The sequence below is a fragment of the Pezoporus occidentalis genome, unplaced genomic scaffold (assembly GCF_034315485.1).
Source record: "Pezoporus occidentalis ecotype Australia unplaced genomic scaffold, CSIRO_AGI_Poc_V1 ctg171, whole genome shotgun sequence".
NCBI classification, from domain to species: domain Eukaryota; kingdom Metazoa; phylum Chordata; class Aves; order Psittaciformes; family Psittacidae; genus Pezoporus; species Pezoporus occidentalis.
This window is the reverse complement of record NW_026913543.1, coordinates 610,322-633,083: the sequence shown is the minus strand read 5'-3', so window position 1 is coordinate 633,083 and position 22,762 is coordinate 610,322. Positions and strand designations below refer to the sequence as shown.

The following is a 22,762-nucleotide window of genomic DNA, read 5'->3' as shown; positions in this document are numbered from 1 at the left end:
TGCATGAGTGTTTGGTCTGTTCTTACGTACCTTTATCGCCTTTGATAAAGTAATATCAAGGGGTGACTCATCCAATGGATAGTTGTCCTCATCACCCTCCTAAATACTCACAGAGACATGCATAAGGATTTCAGAGTGTGGAGTACTTTGCTAATGAGATTTCATTTTCTCTTACCATTTGTTTTCACTCTATTTTTCCATTCCCACCAGCACCATCCCAATAAAAAGCTTTAAGCAACCCACATCAACAGTTTTGTCCTAAATACAGCTATAATTGCCATCTGTGTAAATGTCCTTCTGCATCAGTATGTGCTTTTTGGAGACTGGGGATGTACACCATTGAGTTTTTTGTTCATCTAAATCTTAATTCTTCATTTCTCTACTGGAGACACTAAAAGATACATTTTCCTACTGCTGTGCTGGAAGAATGCCCAGAGCCCATTATGTCTCAGTACGAGTCAAGTTTATACAGCATACAATTAAAGACATTTACCTTAACAAAATCAATATTATCCTTTGCATTTAAAAACAGAGAATTCAAACCATATTTGATGCATTTGTTGGACAGAGAGCAAGCGCTTTGCTTTGCTTATTCACAAAAACCTCAGCAAGCGCCATGTGGAAGTTCTTAGCTCCCAGTACCCTGTACAAAGGCTGGGAAGCTCATAAACCAGACAGGCTTCGCCAACAAAGCAGCTGTTACTGGCTAGGAGAGAACGTTTTATGATGAGCAAATATATGGCACACAGGATTTGAGCTTTATTCAGCAACAGGAAAAGTTAAGTAACCTAACCTGGAAATTCCACAGTTAAGGGCTGAGAACTTGAGCACCTGACCTGATACTCTGGCTTTAATTTATATCTTGGGTCCAAATTAAAAGACTACAACAGTACCCCAGATTTTTGCCTTAACAGGAAATTTCCTGGATTTTGGAGACTTAACTCCCTCCTTTATACCCCTTCAACACAGCTGACTTTTTTTCCCCTGATTTACTTTTCAGGGTAGCAGCAAGGAAGAAAAATTCGTGTTCCTAATGAACATCTGGGTTTCGTATGAGAACTCACTTGCTCGCGTGCTCCATTGTGTAAATAGGCAATTTACAAGTTCTTTTTTTTTTCTTTCTTTTTAATACAAATGTAATTTACTCGATTTAGGAAGCTGCCTTTCAGCTTCATACCAGATTCTTTTCTCAGTACATCATCACTGGCTTGCTCAGGTGGCCATGCTCAAATGAGCTGCTGCTAAGGGAGCTTCACAGGGAAGGATGAGCCGCCACCCAGCACTCGCCTCGTCCTCCCTATCCCTGCTTACCCCCTGTGGACCATCTCCCCCTGTCAACATCACCTCATTGAACTAATGTTGTAGAGAGGCTTAAATCATTTTTATTCATCAGTTTAGGGAAGGCCACAGCTACTGAACTGAAGGGCAGGACTGCTGGCACAGCAAAAATGCTGAGGTTGTGAGGCCTGCGGCAAGGGGGAGGCGGGAGAGGCTGGCAGGAGCTGGGCTGCGTGAGGCACAGGTTCTCAAATGGCTCACCCCTGACGTGCCTGCCTGAAGGATGTGCCCACACAGCCGTCTCCTGCTGCCACTGGCATCCTGAGGCCCGGCAGGGCTGAATTCCACCCCATGAACGCATTGCAAGTGCTGCACATCGGCACTGCTCAGCTCGCTCACTGAGTGCTTGCAGGACAGTGAAAGACCAAAGGAGATGGTTCTGGCCCCATGCACTTGGCAGCCCAGACTTCATCCATTTTACTGCCTATTTAAGCACCAAAGCGTGTCTTTGTGGTTGCAGGGGGCAATGTAACAATTGCCCAATGTCCCCAGTGAAGCTGCAGCCCCTTCAGGCTCATCCCCATTCCCTGCTGTGCAGCAGTTCCAGAGGGCTGCTGTGATGTTGCAGCCGCGTTACACCAGCAACCGCCCGTGCCCACAGAACAACTCAGAGCGTCGCCCATGAACGCACACTTTTCCTCTGTTCCCGCTTGTTTACACCAATCCCTTCTGCCCAGCCCTTCCCGAGTGCTCCCAGCCCTATGCCCTTGTTCCCAGCCCTACACTCTTGCTCCCTTTACCCTTTGATCCCATGTTGGAACCACAAAATGGAGCCCCCCAGGAAGAACACCTTCGTCCTGCTGGTGGCCGAGCTCAGCCCTTGCGGAGGCGAGGAGGCAAAAGGCTGCCTCCGCAGAGTAAGGAGCCGGTGGGTGCCGAGGCAGGTGTGGGGCCGGGTCTGTGCCCTGGCCCCCAGGCAGGGAGCACGGCCGCTCACCCCTGCCCTCGCTGCTCTGGCAGGCCCTGAAGCCGTTACCGCCCCGCAAGGCGCTGAAGAGAAGGCAGAGGATCCTCCGGCTGCACGCGCCAGCCTGGCAGGGCTGGTGGGTGCTGCTGGACAAGCGGCAGGGCTGGTGGGTGCTGCTGGACAAGCGGCAGAGCTGGTGGGTGCTGCTGGACAAGCGGCAGGGCTGGTGGGTGCTGCTGGACAAGCGGCAGGGCTGGTGGGTGCTGCTGGACAAGCGGCAGGGCTGGTGGGTGCTGCTGGACAAGCGGCAGGGCTGGTGGGTGCTGCTGGACAAGGAGCCCCCGGCCTCCTGACAGCTCCTCCTGCAGACGTGCCTGGGGCCCCAGCGCCCCACGGCTCTGCCCGGGCAGCGAGAGGAGACCGGGGTGCCCAGAGCCCTGCCCCACAGCTGCGCTCCGCAGCTCTGGACAGCACCAATGCACTCTTCTCTTCTGCCTGGCATTTGCCTTACACTTTCCCAACGCATGCGGGAGCTGGAGGAAGAGGCCACCAGCAGGACCCAGCTGGGGCTGCGCGAGGAACCGATGGATGTGGATGTGGAGGAGGATGAGGCGATGTATACCAGCTGGTGAGGGGTAAGGCAGCATGTGCCCCCATCCACTGCTGGCAGTCAGAGTGGGCTGGCTGCTGCCACACTGGGGCTGTGTGTGCCGGCTCCACTGCACGGACACGGTGCCCGGTGGCCTCATCCTGGCGGCACAAGCGCCACCACCACGCTGCCCTTGGGACACGCGAGCCCAATGTGATCGCATAGAGCCCAGCTCCCAGCCCCAGCCAGGGCTGAGCCCCGCGGCAGAGTCCCGCTCTCCCCAGCGTGTGGCAAACACAATGACCATCAGTAGCCTCACTGAAGTGAGCTTGTGCTGCCTGTTTCCAGGGCTGGTGGAGAGTTATGTTGTAACGGCATTTGAAGATTTGTTTAGAAGAGTTCCAGTTTTCATTGAAGATTGTTCGGTTTAAAGAAGATTGTTCGTTTTTCGGTAGGAGTTGTAGGTTTAGGTAGAATAGGTGTAGTTTTAGGAATAAGCGTTGTTCTTTTAGGTAGAATAGTTGTAGTTTTAGGTAGAAGAGTTGTATTTTTGAGAAGAAAGGTTGTTCTTTGTCGTTTATTTTATTTTTTGTTTTGTAAATAAAGTTCTTGACGTTCTTCTTACCCAGTCTCTTTGTATTCACTGCGATCACACGTGGCTTTGGCAGACAAGTGGTTTCCACTTGCTCTGAGCTCCCAGGGCTGGAGGGGCCATGGGGGCTGGCGCTGGGTGCTGGGGCACCCCAAGTGTCCTCACGTGGGCTCCCTGCCCCGGCAGAGCGGCTCTTTCAGGCTCTCTGCAGCTGTGGGCAGGAACGGACATGGGCGAGGGACCAAAGGTCTGGGCGCTCACCCTGACCCCTCAGTGGTTTCAGGGCACCTGGTCTGGTCCTGCCATCGGGCACAGCCTGGGCCAGCGCTGACCAAAGCTTCTCGGGCTGCTCCTCAAGCTGGGGGAAACACGGCCACATACAAGGGATCAGTCATGGAATCACAGCATCACAGCGTGCCCAGGCTCGCGTCACTGTGGGGAGCAGCCTGCACCCGGCATCCTCACGGATGCTGCTGCTGCCCAAACCAAGCCTTTTACCCCCTTCCATCCCTTCCTCCCAGTGAGTCCCTTGGTGCCCATCCCGCAGGGTGGGAATCAGGTCCGGGTCTGGAGCTGCTTCGGGATACCAGGTGTTGGCGGCTGCAGCTGGAGCCATGGTCACCCGCCAGTGCTGACATGTGGGACCCTGCAAGCGGGCAGGGAGGGGGAGCGGCCAGCAGCAGAATGGCAGCGGGGTGCAGGGGGAGCTGCCGCGTGCATGAGGTGTGCGTGCAAATGCAACGGGGACACGCGAGTTCAAGGTGCAGAGCTCTTGCAGAGCCCTCCTGAAGCAGGCAGCCCTGGACACCCGCTGCTGGCACCGCATCTTGTGCTGCCCTCGCAGCCTTCGCTGTGCATGGGGAGCAGGTTCTGGCATGGGCTCAACTGTGATGGGCACAGCTGGAGGATGGCTGGGCAGGGCTGAATTCCAACCCCATGGACGCATCCCAATTGCAGCACATGAGCACTGCTCAGGTCGATCATTGACTGCTTGTGAGGCAGGGAAGGAGCGCAGGAGATGATCCTGGCCTGTGGCAGCACGTGCCCCCCATCCACTGCTGGCAGTCAGGGTGGGTCGGCTGCTGCCGCGCTGGGGCTGGGGCTGCAGGGACATGGTGCCCAGTGGTCTCATCCCGGTGGCACAAGCGCCACCACCACACTGCCCGGGGCTGCTTCTGGGACACGTGAGCCAAGCCTGATCACACAGAGTCCGGCTCCCAGCCTGGTCTGAGCCCTGCGACAGAGTCCCGCTCTTCCCAGCATGTCCCAGGGCTTTGGCAAACACAATGACCATCAGTAGCCTCACTGAAATGACCTTGCGCTGCTTGTTTCCAGGGTTGATCGAGATGGAGGTGTTGTGGAGAGGGAAGGAGGTTTTTGTTGAAGAGCTGCTGCTTTTCTTAGAAGATTGTTTTTCGTAGAAGATTGTTGTTTTTCTCATCAGATTGTTGTTTTTTCATATCAGATTTGTAGTTTTCATAGAACAAATGTAGGGTTAAGAAGAGCTATAGTTTGTTTTGTTGTTTGCCTTTTTTTTGGTTGTTGTTTTGTAAATAAATTTCTTGAGGTTTTCCTGACCCAGTCTCTCTTTCTATTCACTGCGATCACATATGGCGTTGGCAGATAAGTGGTTTCCACTTGCTCTGAGTTCCCAGGGCTGGAGGGGTGGGAGCGTGGGTGCTGGGACACCCCAACTGTCCTCATGTGGGCTCCATGCCCTGGCAGAGTGGCTTGTTCAGGCTCTCTGCAGCTGCAGGCAGGGCTGGGCACAGGCAAGGGACCAAAGGTCTGGGTACCCACAATGACCCAGGCATCAGCCCTGCTCAGCTCACTCAGGCTGGTCATAGGACAGTGAAAGAGCAATGAACATGGTCCTTGCCCCATGGAGTTGGCCAGAGCAGCATTCAACCAGTTTAATGTCTATGTAAGCACAAGATTCTCTGCACAGTTCTCTCGCAAGAAAGCATAGAGTTTTGCCGATCTGATGTCTGCCACCAAGTTTCACACACCAGGCAGTGGATAATGATGATAGATGATGCCTACAGCACCTCTGTATTAAACCAACACAGCTTCTGCAGCAGCTACAAGACTCCCTGGCCTTTTTCTTTGTTCCCCAACACTGCACACTCCTATTTTGGCCTCCGAAGCCCAACCATCACACAGATAGGAAAACCACACCAAACTTACCTGAAAAACAGGAGATGGTCGACCAGCTGGGGTACAGAAACCAGAGCAAGGATGGAATGGAAACCAGATCAATCATGGAGACACTGTACCCTATATAAATTATTTCTGACAATATTGCTGATTCACGCAACAGGGAGTGGGCTTGGCAACAATCAACCATTGTTTTAACTATCCCTTAGTTCTTTGGAAACAGGTTAAGCTAAACATGTATTTTTTTGTAACTAAGGAGCTACATTGAAATGAGATCCATTTTTTGTTGCTTATAGTCCAGGACTTATCCCTTTTCCTAATGTTATATGAGACAAACCCAAATCTTGCTGGCCAACCTGGAGCCCTCTGAAATAAGCATAATGATGAAGGCGGTGAAGAGGCCGATTCACTTCTGCATGCAATTTCACCTGTTGGGTGTTTTATAAGCAATAAGAGCTGGAGGCTTACCTGGCAGGAGCTGAAAATCAGACTTACGCACTCAGCCTGGCCATCACTTTATCCAGAGCATTTTTCAGTGGTGAAGGAATCCAAGAGCAACGGAAACAGAACAGCACTGAAAACAGGATTTGCAGGCACACAATGAGGGATGGCTGCAGGTTGTATTCTTTGAAGAATTGTGCACAGTCACACGCCTGTGACTATTTAGCAGGACAGTCCATCTGGTTACGCTTTGGAAGACATTGTGTGTTTCTAGACAATAAATTCCTACACGTATCAGTGTATCCAGTTTTCCATGTGGGAACCTAAGACAGAAGACCCACTGCATTCACTGTCAGTCACAGAGAAAACAAAACATGCAAAAATTTAAACATTTTAAGATTACAAAATTCCTTGGGTTTACCCAGTGGTTTTTCACCCCCACAGCACTAATTTCTCAGGGAAATATTATGACCTTGTTTGGACAGATGGTGAAACTGGGGCATGGGGAATGGACTTACCCAGTGTCCCAGCTCCAGCAACTGCAGTAATAACTGGGGACAAATTCCAGTTATCAGAAGTCTGATTCCAGATCAATGCCATGCTCCACTCCCTCAGATTCATGAAGTTTGAGGTGAGTGCCTGCATTTCTTACCAAGGAATGACCCCTGATGAAGACTGGCTGCTGGCTCGCTGGAAGGTAAGCAACCGCAGCACTCAAGTCCCATAGAATTGTCTGGCATGGAAACCACGGATCATGTGAACGTTGTTGCTGTTGGCACAGGGTATCTGGTGCTCTAGAAGGAGAAACACCACCCTGTTATTCTGCTGTCCTTTGTTTCTGATTTATGTTCTCTCTAAAGCATGAGTGAAAGGTATTCACTTCATTTCTGCTATGTGGTAGAAAGTGGGATTTCAAGAATGGCCAAAATACCTTCTACATTTGCTGCAAAGATAGCAAATTCCACATTTAATTCCTCTTCAATAGATGCAAAATTTGCATACTAATACAGAAGCCACTGAGTAGTTGTTATGAATATAAATTCAAGGTATATTTTCAGCTCTGGAATAACATGGTTTTATTAAAATAATTTTTTATTATTGTTTGGTTCAAACCCAAATCTTACTGTTCTAGAGGCTGGAATTACTCTTAGGTGTACAGTGACATCATACCTGGCCAACCCTCACTACTCCCCATTGAGTCAGGGATTGCTTATTCCTTCTAAATTCTCTGCTGCAGGATGACATCTACCCAAATGGACACATGCAGTCAGTTTGAGACAGGATTTTGCAAGTCTCTGATTTGGGCATCATAATATAAACCAAATTTCAAAGGGAGAAGTAGGTACCCCATCACACTGGCACGCTGGAAAACACATGGTAGCGGGCAATTATATACTGGAGAGCAAAGCTGTTTTGGTGAGCTGATATAAGGCTTGTTTCAGTCACAAAATTTCATCCATCCTGTTGCCATGAACTCACTCAGGCAATTCCCATCTGATTTATTTTTATTTCAGACTTAACCATAGGAAGATTTTTCTTTTCTCTCAAACTATATTGCAGGCCTTAGTCCAGCCCTTACTGAAGAAACATCAACGTCACCAATGCATCAGTAATCCCAGATGGCAGCAATTGCAGAAGCCTTGGCAGCAGGGAGGAGGAACACCCAAAAGTGGGGGGTCTTGGCATGGTGAAGCCACATGAACCTCTTACCTTGGTGCAGATCCAGCTTAAAACCCATCAGCGCTGTAGGCAAATTGAATTTGTCCCACAGAGGATAAGGGGCTGGGTGCAGCTGTGTTCCCACTGTGAGAAGGAGAGAGGAAGCTGGGGGTGAGATGACACAACAGGGACAGCAGCAGCAATGCCTCAAGGACTCTAGCACAGGGGCATCAGACAAACTTCCATGCTTGGCTCTGCCCATGCCCATGCCCAGTCCTACCCAAAACCAGAAGGAGCCACAGGCACAGAGCCATCCACATGCCAGACAAACTTCTCTTTCTGTCAAGCAGACCCCTCATCTGTGCTGTTTACCTGGAGTGCTGCTTAAAGCCTAGTTCATGAACCTGTCCCTTTTTTTTCCTGTTCACTTTTGTGCAATTTTAAATATCCCTCTCTGGAAAACTGAGTCTCTGAGATGTACAAACCCAGCTGAATAGTCAATACTGTCTCCTCAGTTGTCATGCTGCACATCAGCAGGCCAGGATCAACTCGCTGATAGCATCAGGCCAGTGCTGTCCCAGATCTCTTTTTTCCCTTAGCTGGTAGAAGACAGGAGGGTGGAAGAGGGAGAGGAGTTCATCCAACAAAGCATATTTCTTGGTTGCTGAGAGACTTCAACTCTCCCTAATGAATAAACACAGTGCACTTAATTTTGTTTATGAAAACAGACTTATTGTGATGGCAAAAAGCATGAGTCAGTGCCCTGAGTGAAGGGGAGTGCAGCAGCTGGAGACACTCACCAAAAAGCAACGCCTCGGAAACCAGAATAACTCTCATCTCACCCAGGGCCAAGAGATGCAATTTCTCCTTTAACACAAACCACCAGGGTACAGAGAGTGAGAGAAGGCTTCCTCATGGCCTGGCCGCTGGCTGTTGAGCAAGCACTGCCACTGCTATCAAAAACCTTTGCTCATTTGAGAATGAGCAGCAGGTACCAGCTGACACCACATACCCTGCTCCCAGCCCAGCAGCATCCTAAGGATGCTCCTGATGAAGCTGGGCTGAGCCTGGCTTACGGGTTTGGGCTCCTGGGTAACAACTTTGGAGCTGCTGCTGGTCCCTCACTGAAATACAGCAGACACACAAGGGAAGGTGTGTATTTGAGCCTCTCAAGGAGAATGAGTTACAGACTCCAGGAAGTACATTTCTCCATTCATCTCTGCATCCCCTCTGATATTTGTTGACATTTATTTAGCTCAAACAAAATAAGCAAAGTGGGATCTGAACCTATCACTGTGGCTTCCTGGCCTCGTGAATGTCCTGAGGCTTCAAAAAAGCAAATACAATAGGAACACTCTTTCCTTTAATTAATTTTACTGTCTGTACTTACTGTTGAACTTACTTCCCATATGCATTCCTCATCCTCTGAAGGGGAGAGCCTAGTGTGCAAAATGCACACTACAAAGTGCCTTTAAGGAGCCCCAAGTTGCCAAACATGTTGCCCCCTTTGCAGCATTGTTCGGTGGCATGTCACCCTGCCACCAGCACCCTTGCAGAACAAGGCTCATTAGATCTTCATCTAGTCCTCAGGACATTACTGGCACTTCATAAATAACATGAGGCCTTCTTTTAGATCATGGGCTTTTTGTTTTCCTTCCTCAGTTTCACTGATGTAAATCTGCCATGTATGCACGAGGCTATGCCATGGTGATGAATGACCCTGAATAAGGACCCACTTAGCCAATTTTCACTGTACAGAGTTTCATTGTGCGGCAGAGGGTTAACACACAGGGCTCTGTTCAAACAAAATGAGGTAAACAGAAGTTCAGTGCTTTTCCTTCCTTCCTTCACAAAAAAAACACAACCCAAAACCAAAACCATTTTCTGAAGGCCAAGCATGGAGGAAGGGAAGAGATTTAAATTAAATACCTAAATTTGCTTATCCTGTGTCTAGGTCAGATATGCAGGCAAATATACTAGATATAAGAGCAAACTATATCAAGAGGAAGATTTTTAGGTGCTGCAGAGAAGGCAGCAATTGGTGACATTATTCACAATGTAGAAGGCAGATCAAACTACCCAAACTCCCTGAAAATGTCCCCAAAGACTGAAACAGGCAGAGATTTAAAGTTCTGTGTGTTCCACTCTCCACATCAAGTAGAGGACAGCCTGTCAGTCTGCAGGATGGTGTGTCCTGGGTTCAGCAGTAGCAGTCATTTTTTCTCCTTCTTGGTAGCTGGTGTAGTGCAGTGTTTTGACTTTCGGCTCGGGAACAGAGCTGATAACAATGATGTTTTGGTTTGGCCAAGGACTTTGTGAGCCTCATGCTCTGCCAGGGAGGAGGGGAAGCCGGGAGGAAGCAGAGACAGGACACCTGACCCAAACTGACCAAAGAAGTATTCCATACCACAGCACGTCATGCCCAGGATGTAACTGGGAGGGACCCGGAAGGGCTGGGAGACGGCAGAGTTGGAGGAGGTATCGGTCAGTGCTTGGTCGGGCTGGGGGGGGCGAGTTATCGGTCAGCTGGTGGTGAGCAGTTGTATTCGCTTCCCTTGTTATTTCCTTTATCATTATCATTGGTGGTAGCAGCAGTGATTTGTGTTATACCTTAGTTACTAAACTGTTCTTATCTCAACCCGTGGGAGTTGCATTCTTTTTGATTCTCTTCTCTGTCCCTCCGGGAGTAGGGGGAGGGCAAGAAGAGGGGGGGGGAGTGAATGAAGGAGCTCTGCCTGGTTTTAAACCACGACATGGTGTCAGCCCCAAGCATGCACACACCAGCACATCCAGCTCCCCTCAGTATTTAATACCCAACACGAACAGGGCTGCCAGATTTCATCAGCTGCCTAAAGAACACTGCAGCTGCACGCACAGCCTCCAATTATCGCATATTTTCACCCATGCAGTCCACTGGGACTGACTCAGAAAACTGAAGGTGTTATAAAAATTTAGTCTTGGCCATGATCTGATTTAATTATTTCATTACAATTGATTAATATCAAGAGGCAATAATAAGCAGCACTGGGTGCGCGGGGAGTCTCCGCTCCGCCAACAATGCGCACTGGGTTTTTTGGGGTACATCTCTTATACCTCTCGGTCCAGGATTTCAGTTCCTGGTTTTGAGTTCCAGCCAAGCCTGTTGTCTTCTTTGCCCGAAACTTGATGTGGCTCCTTTTCATTTGCTTCTGTCCCATCTTCTGACCCTGCTTCTGACCCTGGGGTCTTCTCTCCAGCTAAAGAAACATACTGAAACTTCTCGGTAATACATTAACAGAAAGATGCCTATCACAAGCTTAACCACAATCTTAGACCCATATATTTAACAGGATGTGTCTCCTTGGTTACCTAACCCCCTTAAAGCATTCAAGCAGTTAAACAAAGCTAAAAGCATTCCTTATTGTTTTAACAGTCTAAATGATTAAAGAGGGGACTAGCTTATTCCCTTGTTTCTTCTTTCCCATCATTACATTGACAGCAACATTTATTATAATCAAGGTCATTTTTATACATTCCACACATGGTACACTGATCACAGGTGCATTGGTAACAATGATTCCTAAGTTCTTGACACGAATCATTCTCGTATTCTTTACAAAGGTAGGTGAGAAATCAGTGCAGGTAATATCAGTTCTTCAGTTAGTATCTTTGATGGCTAAATACAACTAACCACAAAAGAATGGTAGACAGCTCTGGGCTGTCCATTATCAAGGGACTCTTCAACAGCTTTGGCCACAAAGCAGAAGAAGGGATGGACTTGCTGGAGGTTGTACTTCACCTTACCACCACACAGCCATTTAGTATTTTAAACTATACCAGTTCTCTACAAGCTAAAACTACTGCAGTGAGTACATCATGCCTGCTAATAGAAAAAGGTAGAGCAGGGATGCGACTAGTGGATTTTCATCACAAAAGCCTACACCTTTAATTGAAAAACCAACAACTATAGAAAATATGTATTAAACAATTTGAAAACAAAACAAAACAAAAACCCCCAAAACCCCAGGCTGACCAAGATAGATATTTACACTGATTTTGCACTAGCATACATCAAAATTTAGGTACAAAGCACTGAGATCTGAGAATTAATGGTTCACAGGACTACTGTTGAATTGTATCAGTTACTTTTACCTTTTATGTTTTTGCTTTGTCAGCACAATTAATTTGCTCCCTTCCTCATCTAGCCAGTGCCCCCAGCTGATGTCCCCCACACTATGAGAAAACCAGTTTCAGAGGGTTGTTAGTTCAGCACCTTTCAACTGTAACTGTATGTTTAGCTCAACAAATTCTGTTAAAAGCGTGTTACATATCAAACAGAGCCTTAGATAAATAAAGGACAGCAAGCAATATTAGAAGTCCTGCTGCAGACTGTGCTAGTTACGGGTCAGTGCCTTCTGTTACTGTAATTCACAGAAAAATTGCCTTAAAAAAAGGTGAAAACTCCATGATCCAAGATCTTTTCCTCTTTTTGGTACCAGATTTGTCCCCCAAAGCTTAAGATTGTTGAATCGCAGATGGATTCTTTTCCTGTTCCTTTGAAGTTTCTAACTAAAGAATGACTTTTCATGCACCCAAGTAACAAGTGATAGGACAAGAGGAAACAGCCTCAAGCTGCACCAGGGGAGGTTTAGGCTGGATATTGGGTACAATTTCTTCCCCAAAGGGCAGTCAGGCACTGGAACAGGCTGCCCAGGGCAGTGCTGGAGTCACCATCCCTGGAAGTGTTCACAAACCGTGTAGATGAGGCCGTCAGTGACATGGGTTAGTGGTGGCCTTGGTAGTGCTGGGGAACGGTTGGACTTGATGATCTTAAAGGTCTTTTCCAACCTCGTTGATTCTGTGATCTTCAATACAAAACCAATTCTTTATCTGCCACAACAGCAGCAAATGGAAGAGAACGTGACACCAGCCCAAACAAAATGTCAGGAGTTTCATGCAAACCTGTGGAAATTCCTCCACTAGTTCTCACAAAGTCAAACCTCTCTGATTTCCTGACTCCACGAAGAGCACGAAGCTGGAAACACCCATCTCCCCAGCAGCATCCCTGAGACCAACAGGTCCTGGATATGTGATTTGCCCTTTTGTTGTGTGCTGTAATGCACCTGGCACAGAAAGCTCTGTCCCTTTGTAACTGTCATACACAAGACACTAATACAAAGAAATAGTGGTGAATGATAATTTTCCTATAAGATCCATGTGAAATAGTCTGTATCCAACAGCATTTATAATTCCGGGGGGGGGGGATTCTATTAAAAACCAGTTCTGTGGTACTAAACTTGGCTCAAACCAGCCCCTTAAAAAACAAACAAAAAACCCTGGAAGCCCTGTAGATTAGTTGGCTTTTCACCAACCAACTCTGATTGAAAATCAAATGCAGATGTGAACAGAAAAAAAAGCAGCAATTTCAGCTCTCGCAGCAGCCGCTGGTTGTTGGCATGCTCCAGAAAAACATCATTGCAAACTGGTACCGTCTGGACCATGCTGTAGCCTTCATGGCAATTATGTGGCCAGAGTGTTCTTGCTGTCCCTGTTAAGATAAACAGTGCTTTCCGCAACAAAGAGAAAGGAGGGATTAAGGCAAGCAAAAGAAGAAAAAAGGACTCAGATGGGAAAGCTTACTTCTCTTACAGCTAAGGGGTATGTATGCAACTCAGAGCTAGAAGCCAAGAAATTCATCCTCTGGTTTCTTCTTGAGAATGCCTGGATGGGAAGAGTCCTTCTGCACAGGGCAAATGTGGGCTTCATCACCCCAAATCATAACCACCACCAGGAGAACAGCAATGGGCTGGAAAAGGGGAAGAACACTGAACAGTTTTAAACCCCTTTAAAAAAGAAATGAAGAAGAAAGAGAGAGTGTGATGATAAAAGATGTTTTGTGCTGTACTGGCAGAGGAGCAGAATTGATGATGTGATGAGTCAGTCCCCTCTTCAGCATTAACAATCCTCAACATGCATCTTCCTAAAGCAGCCTCTGTTCAGGGTCCCTGATTCTAACATCAGCAATACTTTCCTTGGGACAAGGATCTGTCTTCTCTCAAACTTAACTCTTCCTCTGGGGGAAGAGAAAGCTACCACCTTGCCATTACAGATTATTTTAAGGGTGGAGGGGCTGCTTGAGTAGCTGGCTGTCTTCAGGCAAGAGAGAAAGTTTTGTATCAAAATACATTTCATGCGACTGATCCTATTTATTGCACAAATTTCAGCCTATTCTAGCTTGCCATACCCAGAAATACAGAGAATTCAACTCCTGAAGACTCATTCCCTCGTGCAGGATGCTTGCGGTGCCTGTCACACAAATGACACGTTGTCATTTGTTGTCTCTTGGCAAAAAGATGTGCAAAATGAGACTTGATTCACCAACAGCAGCAAAAAATTCCCCTCAAAGTTTCCTACAGAAGTAGAACCAGAAGGTAACTCTTAGTTAATTCTCTCTGGAGAGTGAGAACTTGGAACATCTTTGCAATACTGTGTAGCAGTATGGTTTTTAAAAGACAATAATTAAGGCTGTAATAATACAGCCCCAGAAGTACGAGTTTTATTAATTTTGTCCCATTTATCTACAACAAAATGATCTGAGATCAGAAAAACCATTGGAAAATGAGAGTGGAAATAAGATCCTTCCATTAGTAAAGCATTCACTAACATGGCTACGGATAAAACATCATCTCTGCCTCCTGACTCATCTCAGAATTTGTAACTATTTAAATACCAAAGTACTTTGAATTTTATGTGGTCATGATAAACAGCAACTAGCAATTCAGTTCACATCCTCAATGTGTAATACTTTATTAAGGCAGGCTCTCTGACTCGTCATCTGCTTTCTCTTCACCCCTTTTCTCATTTCTGCATCATCTTGCATTACTACCTCCTTTTTCTCCCAAGAGAGTATCAGACTCTCCACTATCTCCCGGTATCTCCACACAGGACACCCACAGCTCTCTGTGAGCTCACGCTGGTACCTACTGCAGCTATGAAAGCAACTCCGACCCCTGTGCGCTTGAATCCCACATTGAAACTCCCTGTCCACCCACAAGAGGTGGATAATAAATGGTGTTATCCAAAATATTATTTAAGGTGGCTCCACCCATAGTTCTGCACTTACAACCACCAGAAATTACAAGTAATTAGTTTAGAAACTGTCCAGTTTGGGATTTGCTCATCCCCAGATCATCACCCTTCGGGTCAATGTTGCGAGCAGGCTTTGGGCACTGCAGGCGGCAGCTCAATACTGTATCGTCCCCATTGGTCCTTCCACTAGCAAGGGAACATGCTGGCTTCACTCTTTAAATAAAAATAACTGCTTTAACATTGCACAATAAGCACAGTCCTGCTGCAGAGAACAGCTGCTAAGCCAGCTTCAGATCTTTACAAGCCTGCAATCTTCAAAAGAAAAAGAGACAGAGTTCAATTTGCAGTTAGGGATCTATGAATACCCAGTTTAGTTTCTGCTGGGGAGACCTGCAGGACACAGTCCCAGGGAGAAAAGCTCTGTGAGTGCAGTGAGGATGTACTGCTGGATCAGGGCAGAGGTGGCTCATGATGGCTGCACTTCAAAGCAAACTGTGACAGAAGGAAAACAGAAAGAACTGGACTTCCCCGACCCCACACCCCCCCCATCTATTAACTCTTCAGTGCTAAGCTCCTTCTCTAATATGAACTTATAAATTTACACATATCCAGTGTTAATGTAAGATTTAATTCGTCATCACTGTCACCCCAGAATGCAAACACTACTGCAGTGTCCATCTGCAGGCCTGGAAGCCCTATGTAAGCATTATTTCGCCTGCATTAGCACACCTTTGTTATTTGATCTCAATGAGGTAGGAAGTACTCTCCGTTTTGAAGAGCAAAGTGGTTTATCATTAGGCAAACCACTAACAACTCGTTAGCACAAAGTAATGAAATCCAGGAGTCCTGGCTCACTCTCCTTCCTCTCTGACTCGGAACCTCTGCCTAACCAGACTTTCCTCCCTCCTGACATTGCAGTATCAGAGATCTTCCCCAGCCCTGCAAGTAACCATCACTGCATGGAAACTGGATTTCCCAGTTTATTCTTTCCACCCTATTCACTTTATTTGTGGGGTATATTCAGACCACTGCAGCTGAAACACTCCAAAATCTCCCTTTCCTGCAACGAGGACCCCTGACCCATCCCTGGAACCTGAGCTCAAGACAGAAGTGCTGGTGTCTCACAGGTAGTGCCTCAGCTACCCAAGGGTTTGAGCTGCCACAGAAAGGACAGCATGCATTCCTAGTCCTGTGGATTATGAGAGAAATCTCCTTCTGCAAAAAATGAGCCAAGAGGGCTTGACCTCAGAGCCTGCCTGCAGACAGAGGCCATGTGCATGATGAGCACATGCACATGGGGACAAGCTCTGTGACACGCAAGTTTCTGCCCACTTGGCTAGCTATTGCCCTAGTGGTAATTTGGGTCTGGTACACATAGAAAGCATTTCAATCAGATATTTGGATTCGTGCTGGAAAACTGAACCCCTGTATGAACAGCCCTGCTTTTGTCTAATCCACCCAGGCTGCACCGATGACAGCCTGGGTCTGTACAAAGACATCCATTTTGCTCAAACTCTTCCCTCAAGACAGAGCAGAGCTGGACTTGAGCCTGTGCCAGAGCTTGCATGAAAGCAAGCTGCTCATGGGCAAGTCTGGACTTGGAAGTGGACTTGAACATATGGTCCATTAACTGCAAAAGCATGTCCCGAAAGTTGGGTGATCTGGCCCTTCTGAGATTGATGGCTGCTGACCCTGAAACCTAAAGACTGACCAGGATTTCAATAGCAATATTTTACAAGAGCCTTCCAGCTACTCAGAACTGGATTTTCATCCTTTCTCCTGTTGCCAGAAAGGACTTCAGAGCATGTGCTAAACCCAAAGCCTTTCAGCTCCTTTGCTGTGGAGTTCTGTCCTCCACTGGGACAGCCTGAGCCAGAAACCATCTGCCAGCTCCTCCAGCATGGCTGCAGCCTCCATCCAAAGAGATTTAGGTCCTTTTCTGCAACATCTGCCAGTTCTTACCTGGCTTCTTTAAGACTCCAAGTATTTACCAAGCTCTGTGGCTCCACCATTTACCTCCTATGTGTCAAAGTGTGCACCCAGATGGAAGCACCTGCGGTATTCCTGATACCAAGATCACTGTGGGAGAATGTGTGTGGGAAGTTGGATCAGATGAGTGCTGCTTCAGTATTAGGCCTTATCAGTCACAACTACCCAGGTTACATCCCTGCATCCTAGAGAGGGATGCAATGTGTACGTTGCTCCCTTCATCATTCTCTATGGGAATTTGTGACATCTGCAATACATTACAGTGTTTTCAAAGAAATGCTGTCTACATTAAGTAGAAGTATTTGATTAGCACTTCATTTAGAGCATGTGGTACCGCTCACAGTTCCATTTTGGGCCAGAGATGATTTTCAAGGGTGGGTGGAAAACAGCCGAAAATGCCAGGAGGCCAGTGTAGTTTGCAACAGCCACTCACCGCTCATTTCTGTTTGCACATTACTGCAGACTTTGCAAGGAAGCTGCTGGAGTTTGTAGCCCCAATGAACTGAGAACAGACCCTGAAAGCAAATACACACACAGAAAGTCACAGGAATGAATGTTACAAATGCCATGTGTCTCCTTCATCTTGTTTCTCACCTGTGGCTCCCCTACCAGCATAGGGTCCTTCAGGAGGGAGACTGCTCCTGGGGCTGTGGAGCTCAAAATTCCTTCCCCATCCATCCCCCCTGCCTGGGGATGCAGCAGGGAGCTGTGCCCAGTGCCTCGTCCAGGGGAAGCCCCGATGATGATTCAGACACCCTTTGAGTCATCATCCCCCCTCCAGAGAGGCTAATGTGCTGGCCAAAGCTAACAACAGCTCCTAAGCCCTGGGCTAGGATCCGAGTGTAAGGGGCGGTATCACCCCATCTCTAACCCAAGGACACTGGTTCCTTACTCCCCACCTGCATACCCAGCCTGAGTCCCTTAACTCAGGTTTCAGGTAAGTAACCCCGAGTTATTTACAACAGGCACAACCTTGCTGTAAATAATTCTGAAAGCAAATCTCTCCAGTGTCATTTAATGGAACTTGCCCATGATTTTATCAGCTCCTGTGAGGACTGGGAAATTCATGCGTCCATATTGGCCTAAATAGTGCTCCTTAGAAGGAGTGCCAAAGCCTCAAATCTAAGCTTCTTGCCAAGGTTGAGAGCAAGTCAAAAGACATCTTACAGGCAGACAAGAGCGAAATCATTGCACTAGAACTGCTGGAGTGATCCAGCTGTATATTTCACACCTCTCAAGCTTAAATCTTGATCTGTCCAGCCTCACATTTTTGCATCTGCTTGAAGCCTAAGCCCCAGCTACCTATTACCTTCCTGATGCATACAAAAAAAACCCAAACATACAAAAAAAACCCTGGGTACATGGAGCAAATGTACTGTAATATTATCAGAATAAATCTTTGACTTGTGAATTATTATAGCAAAAGGACAAAACCAAGCAGCTGCAGTTTTGTGCAGTGTTACACCTGAATGCACACACATTCATCCATATAGATATCTACTTATATTTATGTAATAAAAATTCTTCCTTTGCTGTGTACAATCAAGTGCTATTAAAGTCAGTGTGACTCTGTGGTGAACACAAACACAATCATTGATCATCACTTGCCTATTTTTTGTGCAGTGTTTCATCAAGTTTCTATACTGCAGTAACATCCTACACCATCTCTCTGCAAAACTTCTCACTGCTGCAGGTGACACTAGTTATCTCTTTTTCACATTTAATTCTGTTAGCATATTGCCTTCAAGTATCAAACTCTACAAGAATATGGCCATTATCACTGGGGATAGTAAATAACACAATTCATGGACAAACAGGACTGTTGTCATTTTGACAACTAGAGATTCACACAAAAAATGTAAATCTTGGTACTAGATGGGAGGTAACACACATCTCCAGACCAGATTTCTGGTTTTCAAAATATAACCATCAGAATACTAAGGCTGCTGCAAAATCTACAGTTCAGGTTATAAAACATCCTTCTGAGACTCATATTTTGTACCCTGGCCCTCACCGCCAGACATAACCATCTCTATCCTGCGTATGTATAGCATACACTGCTAAAACCCTGGAGTTGCATTTGTAGATGCTCTAGAGCCTTCCTTTTTGCATGCACTGATGATTGTCTCTACATAGCTAGGCAGACATTGGCAACAAGTTCTGAACATGCTATTATTATGGGCACAAACTTGGATTTCATTGGAAAATGGAGCCTATAATGTTTCATGAGGTAGAACTAATATTGTATCTAACACTGGGAAGCTTTGTCCTCTGCAGTGCTATTTGAGCTCATGCCTCTTTGAAGGCTGTTGTATTAAGGAGCTGTTCTGTGTCTCGTGGGGTTATACATCTCATAGCAGTATGTAATTTAGTGACTCTGCTCCAGCAAATTATAAAGCCCATGTCAGAACCTGGTCAGACATGGTGCAGTGAACAACGTGTGCCACCAGGACAGCTTTCCTGGGGTCTCTTAGCAAATTAAAAGGTTGGTCCCAGTTTGACAAAACATAAATGCAAAAGGTGCTGGTCCTGATATTTGCAATCACTGTGACTGTGTCTGCCATGGTAAAAGCATGGAGAAGGCTAAATTTGCTTTTTAGCATTACATAATTCATATTATTCACACAGACTCCTGGGAAGAGCATGGCTGTTCAGCTCCAGCCGGCTCTTGCAGAAGGCAGCAATCAAGAATGAATGTTAGCAGATGCAGGATCAGCACTTCAACACTGAGCATCTCTGTAGCTGTTTCCTTGCAACTGCAGGATAGGGAGGAGCTGGGTGTTGGGGACAAACACCACATGGAGCAGTCTTCTTGGGGAAGCAAGGATGAGGAAAGTGAATAGAAGGGCAAGAGGTCTCATGGGGAAGAAACTTGGATTTACACTCTCTGAAGAAATAGAGATAGGATATAATGAGGAGAGAGGAAAGATATCTTAAGCTGTGATTCTTCTGGCTTTCCTTCTCTTCTCCACATATTCCCTGGAAGGTTTCCTGGTGGCACAAAAAGCTTCATGTGTATCTTGTTTATTTTTGGCCTGGATGACTTCCTTTGGAGCCAGCCCAGCCCCTGTTAGGAACATAAGATAAATCTGGATTCATTTGAAACTCCCTTTGGAATAGGCAGGGGGGTCCTTGTCAACATGTCAGATTAGGAATGCTCCATTTGGCTTAACTGAGCTGGCCTTTGGTTTAATCCTAAAGGCTCCATATACTTCCATTGTCATTTATGCTCCAAAACTTGCAGTCTTTAGAGTTATAGACTCCCCCCCCCCTTTTTTTTTATTGAAGGTAGCACCTTCCTTGTTAAATGCTATTCCTTTGCTGTAAATCAGTTCAATCGTATCCACTGGAGATGCTCCTTTGATTCTGGTCTAAGGAAGTGGTTTTATCAATTTGAAAACAATACAATTTTAGTGATCTGAAAAGTTAAAAAAATGTGGCAACGAACAGAGGAAAACTGAGGAAGGAAATATTAATGAAGAATATCTGAAAATCACTGCAGCACTGAGTGGAATTAGAATTATATCTTCTAACATAGGCTTCTCCGGTGTTACTGGCAAGTCACTTCAGATGCATGCCATAATGTAACGTCCACTTCTGAAAAGCTGCTTTAATTGTCATTCTCTTACCTAACAAAAGGCTAAACTCATTAGTAAAAATAGCCTTCCACGTTAACAAATGTAGGTTCTCTCAAGTATTACTTTATGGCAGCCAAAATTTTCTGAAAACTGAATCAGTCAGAAAGCCTTCTTGGATTTCTGAGAGGATGGATAACTATGAACGCAGTGTGCTGAGCTGGCACTCAGAACATCTGGGTTTAAATCCCATCTCTGGCACCTACAGCATCTGGCACCCATGCATCTATTGTGTGACTTTCAATGAGTAACTGTCTTGTATTTCCCAGTCCATGGAACAGGGATAATGACCCTTCATCACGCTCCCATTTTGTCTGATCCAGTTAGGTACAAAATTAATCAGTCCAGAGCCTGGCCTTTCATAGGCACTAACCAGCCAGTGTTGACCAGCCAAGCAGGACCTGGTCAGCTCGCACAAAGCCATACACAGAGCCTCAGCCCTGTGTACAATGAACATAGAAAACCACAGGGTAAAAGGAAATTGGGTTTTTTCTGTGTTCAGGTTGCAGGTTGGTAGTTTCCATTATTCTCCGTTTCATAGTCCAAAGTGTTTGAAATTTATAAATACTGAAACTCCAGGTTGTCTGACCTAATTTTCATTCATAAGTATGACAACTCTTTCCCAAGGTGCTGATTCTGTACCGCTCAGCCAGGGAGTTGTAAAGCAGAAACGTGAGTTTTCCTTTTGTATGTAGATAAGCAATTTCTGGAAACCAAAACCAACCCAAAGAAATGTGCAGCATACCATAGACCTCTATATGCTGGCTGACTGCAGACACACTACTTGGCAATTCAGTGTGATAGATAATGGGACCTCAGCGTGAGCTGTGCCCCAAACTCAATACCAACATAAAAAAATCAGAATAATCCCTATGGAACAGTGGACTACAGAAGATGTTTCTCTCGCTGTTTCTCAGTTCTTTCAGCCTGATAATTATATCGATATCAACAAAAGAAGCACCAAAAAAAAAAAGTCCCCCATACAAACATGCATTTCAAATTAACTTCTTATATGATGGGCTCTTCAACAGACCAGTATCAGTTTAGATGGTAAAATCATGCTTTGGTCTTATGTAAAGATCACTGTAAGACAAACAAATCAAATACTGAACCTTTGTGAGAGCCAGGCAAAATACAGAAAGTGATTAGGAAGAGATCTAAAAAATAAATGACATACTTTCCCTACAATGTGAAGCTCTGCAGGCAACCTAGGATTTGTTAATTAAACACCTTATTAAGGGCAGCAAAACTGCTGATCATCTGCTTTCATTATTGCAGAGGAATCCAGAGCAAAATGTGTACAATTAAAGTTACCAAATCCTTCCACCAACTCAAATACACAAATTCCAAAGTTATTGGTAAGATAAGCAATAGGGGGAGGTTATTAGGAAACCATTACCCTTAACTTCACTTCCAAGAAATCCAGTTTCTAAAAATACAGGTACTAGAAAATCATTTGGATATTAGCTACTGCACTGAAACAAGTTGTCACAGAGACTTTAAAACCCATAGTGCCACAATTTTGTTGCTGCTCTTTTTGGAGAGGGCACATGGACTGCATTTGCAGGGCACTGCACATGGGTCTGCTGGGCAGGTGCAGCTCTGCATCAGGCTGGACACCTTTTCCTAGTTCAGAGCTTGAATGCTGCTGGGAAAGCTCAGGACATTCAGGAAAATGTTCAACCATAATGCTCAGAGCTGGAACAAATAAAGCTGTCATACATTTTTAATATTTCTCAGCTATTTAGAATGTGAATATTCATCATTCTTGCAAACCAGAGCCTGATTAGATTCATAAATTATTATTGCTTAAATGCAGAGCAGAAGAGGCATGCATTTCTCATTTCATGCAGAGGAGCCCTAGTTATCTTATGCACAGTAATGAGATAGCAAGCACACACAGTTTTTACTCTTTATGAAGCATTAAGAGGCAAATATAAAGCAGAACTTCACAAACCATGCCAGCCCCTGCCCACCCTGCAGTCCCAGGCAGCAGCCTTACTGAAGTCACAGGCACCTCAGTGTCCCTTCACTCAACTCCTGCTCAGGTTTTGACTGACACACAGCTCATGCTAAGGCCTCGTGTGCTGAGAGCAGCATCACTGGGTCAGAGAGCAACACATAGGCAGGACATGAGGGGTATAGGTTACTATGCAACTGCTGTCACCTCCCACAGCCATCACCTGCATCGTTGCATTGTAATTGTCTAGAAGCTTCTTCAGAATCTACTATGGAAATGGTATAGAGCAAACTTCCAAGCTGGAGGGTTTAAACAGATCACCTTACCCAAAAAACCTGTGCTGAAGAAGATGCTGAGCAGCAGGAAAGGGTGGGGAGGGACCTGCTCTGTAAGGGTGGTGTGTGTATCAGCTTTTTCCTGCACAGAG

At 46.2% G+C, this 22,762-nt stretch overlaps 1 long non-coding RNA gene across 1 annotated transcript; it reads right to left on the bottom strand.

Moving 5' to 3' along the window:
* Nucleotides 1–5,641: 5,641 nt before the first annotated feature.
* On the bottom strand, nt 5,642–22,762 carry LOC134161267 (uncharacterized). The gene is made up of 5 exons (XR_009963916.1): nt 22,662–22,762; nt 17,174–17,255; nt 7,735–8,282; nt 6,677–6,818; nt 5,642–6,373 (listed from the first exon to the last, which is right to left on the bottom strand). It is a non-coding gene; the product is annotated as an uncharacterized LOC134161267 (long non-coding RNA).